General features: G+C 43.3%; 1 long non-coding RNA gene across 1 annotated transcript; it reads right to left on the reverse strand.

The window, feature by feature from the left end:
- Positions 1–2,478: 2,478 nt before the first annotated feature.
- On the reverse strand, positions 2,479–3,696 carry LOC119285685. Its single transcript, XR_005139673.1, has 2 exons — positions 3,514–3,696; positions 2,479–3,417 (listed from the first exon to the last, which is right to left on the reverse strand). It is a non-coding gene; the product is annotated as an uncharacterized LOC119285685 (long non-coding RNA).
- Positions 3,697–4,097: the final 401 nt, after the last annotated feature.

The following is a 4,097-nucleotide window of genomic DNA, read 5'->3' on the forward strand; positions in this document are numbered from 1 at the left end:
TGAAGACTCCACCGGCTCGCTCTGCCACCGCACCCTCACAAACGACACCGTGTAGATGCTCAATCCTTCAATCTCTGGTGGATGCTCCATCTTGGATCGATACTCCCACGACCACTGCCTCACGATCAGATTCGGTGAATCTGTTGCTCCATGGCCCAAAGGAGCGGCTCTATGTACTCCTGCGTGACTCCCTCCAGGAGTATCATTGCCTTTTCGCTCTGTTCCATATATTTGGCCATCGTTGTCGCGTCGCTGCTAATTGCTCCGGGTTGTCAAACCAAGACTGTATCTTCAACATCCTGGCTAGCTTCACATGGTCGCCTGATGTCTACTACACAACCTTATTGTTGTAGACGTTGTTGGGCCTCCAAGTGCAGTGGTTTGTAGGACAGTAGCAAATTTCCGTCAAGTGGATGACCAAAGGTTTATCAATCCATGGGAGGCATAGGATGAACATGGTCTCTCTCAAACAACCCTGCAACCAAATAACAAAAAGTCTCTTGTGTCCCCAACACACCCAATACAATGGTAAATTGTATAGGTGCACTAGTTCGGCAAAGAGATGGTGATACAAGTGCAATATGTATGGTAGATATAGGTTTTTGTAATTTGAAAATATAAAACGGCAAGGTAGAAAGTAGTAAAAGTGAATGAAAACGGTATTGCAACGCTTGGAAACAAGACCTAGGGTTCCAAGGATGCGAACCAAACTAGCCCGCAATCCACCACACCATCATGGCTTGTGGGCATGCAGTCGCAGAGGCCCGCCTACCTGCAAACGCACGCTTCGCACACAAGGGGTCCACTGCATGGCGGTCACACGTCCATCGGGCCTTGGCATGCATCATCAAGCGAAGGACGCTGATAACCGGGACCATAAATAAAAAAGGGCCACTGGACAGAGGGCCAGCTAGAGGCAGATGATCATAGATGACCCGAAGAAAAAGGTACCCATACACAGCCTAGGAGGTGACGCAGCATAGAGTCGGTCAGTGCCCTGGTGCGCACGACGCGGAGTCAGCCTAGCTCTCTCTCTCTAACCAATGAGACACAGCAACGTCATCTCACATGTATTAATCCAGCTCAAGTGATAGACTCGTGGGTCCCGCAAAAAGGAAGGCCCACTTACAGTGATATGAACGCACAAACCAAGTGTAGACGCGGTAGGACGGGCTGGCAACAGTTTCGGTCGCAAAACATGCGACGCCCACGCGGCGGGCAAGGAAAGGGCTGCCCCGCACACCGAAATGGCTGACCCAGCCAATAGCCACAACGCCCGAGCCCACCGTTTATGGGCCCTAGGGAAATGACTGCGCGGTCGAAATGAGACACACAAAACCGCGGAGATCCAACATCAACGAAGACGAAAAGACAGGTTTCACCAGCATCAAATGGCCAAAATCAAAGGAAATCGAGGGAGCCTCTTGAAGGGGGGGGTCGCCCAGCCTCCTTATTGGTTTAGATGTTTCTTTGTTGGTAGATTGCATATCGATGTTCTCAGCCTAAATTTATTAATCTTTTCCAAATCTAGCGCTGACCTGATTTGTCATGGTTGGTTCCTCTCTTCTATCATTTTTTTTAGTTTCCCAAAAGAAGTTTTCAGAATTCTCAGTAGCTCACCTTAATTATATTTGTGTTCTTCCTGAAGAACGTATCTGTTGACTTTTCTTTAACTAGAACAATGCCCGTGCATTGCATGGGATATAAACATTATAGTATGTTAGCTTGTGATTTACCTATCAATAATAATGCGACTGTGTAAATAAATGTTCATCAAATTCTTGCCGTGAATTACCTTATATTCTGATTAGAAGTTTGGTAAGTAATTAAAGTGGAATTGGTTCAAAATATAAGTAAATTAAGGTGATGGCTTATTATATACATAGAAGATTGAATGAAAGGGTGATGGGAAGAAAAGTGAAATTGGAACCTTACGTTCTTTTTAAGTAGTAAAGATAGTGTTGCACTTCGCTCTGTACTGAAAGCTCATTCAACTGGTCAAGGAACATTCAGATTGATTGCTTTCATATACACTAGATCGGAATCACGCCTTGGCGCGTGGGTGCCGGTCCCAGTGTTTTGCCGAAACATGTAACACTATATTAGTAGAAACCAAGTATAACATTTGCACTTATAGAGGATAATAATGTAAAGAGACATTTAATTGTGATAGAGCTCAAGATCAACATAAGTTTATAAGGCAGGATCAAGCTCAGTGCGTTCATACGACCACAAAAGATAGCCATTCGACACGAAATTCGATACCAAAAGTACGAACACATAAGAGGAGGTAAGAAGAACGGGAACATAATAAAGAAGAGTCAACTACAGAGCCATACTTAGTAAGCATACTAATAAGTGTCGCAATTCATCTGTCTTGTCGATATACTTCATAGGGACCGCCTCACATGAACCTGATACTATCAAGCATCGACCACATTACTTACAATTCCTCTATGCTTTTGTATGGCCAAACGATAGCACTCCAGTCATTTTGATTAGAAAGTTTCTTACAGAAGGACATGATACATGAATTTTTCAATCTGAACATAAGTACATGAGGCCTAAACAGTGTATTTATAGTTCTATGCTAATTTTCCATATCTATTCCGTGGTTTAATAAATCTTAAGCACATGTAATGATCAACACAAGCACATAAGTTGTAGGGTACCACAGGAATTTGATCAGGCACGTGACAGTTATACCACAGGAATATCTGATGGACAAAATTTTTATAAAAAGTCAGTAACCAACTAAATGTAATAGTACACCTATCAAAATTCAGTATACATAGGCGTGCTACCTAGCTCGGTGGCCCAAATCCTAACTCTGTGCGCAAATAAAAGTGTTCGTACACAATTAGTTCATGCAAGAGATTGCCCACAACGTTCTTCTCAAATAATGATGCATGCATGATTCCAAAATAAAATAAATACAGTTCACAATCCCTCCCCACAAAACACAACACTATGAATTAATTGTAACCATGTTTATTTGATCGATAATCATTTTTTTACCGCAATGATAATCACGTTCTTTTCATCACGAACAACTGCTTACGGATTGAAAATATAGATAGGCTGAAGCGCCACATAGGCATCATTCAACAATTTTAATTATTTGCTAAAATCCCCACTACCCATGGCAACAATCACAAACCTTGTTATTTTAATATTTTCTATTAACTATATTTCTGCCGAAAAGTGGTGACACTTTCTACTCAAATCTGCAAGATGTAATTCAGCCAAACACTTTATGATCGGAAATCTAACATACCTTCTAGTCTATCCAGCCAATTGGGGATCGATCTGTTCTATGGATAAATCAGATGACTGAGCGGAATCCCCAATCGCTGCCTCTGCCCCCACTTCCGCCGCACAGTTTTGGCTGTCCACACTGCTTCCCCCATGGTGCGTCTACATAATCCCATTTGCCGAAATTTAGGTTAGCTGCTCAGAAATCCGGAAACAAATCCCTGCGGAACTGCGCACATCACTAACTCAAATTTGTACCTGTTAATTGTTGGCCCGAACTAGCGAGTAGCTAGTTGTCCGAGGATCAACCAAGTCTAAACTACAGCTAGTGCAAACTAGCAGAGCACATAGTGCTGCTCACTCACACATACACACAAGTAGTGAAGCTGTTATACTCACGAGTAGAGGAGGAAACTAAAGTGGCTTGTTGCCTTGATTTGATCGGAATGGAATGCTTACAAGCGGCGGGGGTGAAGCTCCTTTTATAGCTAAGTGAACCGACCTAGTACTGGGATATTTTTGTAGCTGTGACGTGAGCACAGATGTCACAGCCTACTACCTATACTAGTAAGCTAGCTATTACCTTAGCTAGTAAGGCACGCAAGTATTGCTGCCGACCTGCCCATTATTACTACCTTGCTAAGTAACAGCTACTGCTACCGACATGCAACCATGCATGCATATGTGTAAATGCTGCCGACCAAGGTTGACTCAACATTCTTCCCCTCAGCCTTGTCGAAGAAGCTTGATATTGACGATGTCGATCTTGTCATGCAGCTCCTGGAACCAAACACGACTTCTGCTCACTAGTCCTGATGAACTCCACGATCACTGTGCCTTTC

Source organism: Triticum dicoccoides, chromosome 4A (assembly GCF_002162155.2).
Source record: "Triticum dicoccoides isolate Atlit2015 ecotype Zavitan chromosome 4A, WEW_v2.0, whole genome shotgun sequence".
Taxonomy (NCBI): domain Eukaryota; kingdom Viridiplantae; phylum Streptophyta; class Magnoliopsida; order Poales; family Poaceae; genus Triticum; species Triticum dicoccoides.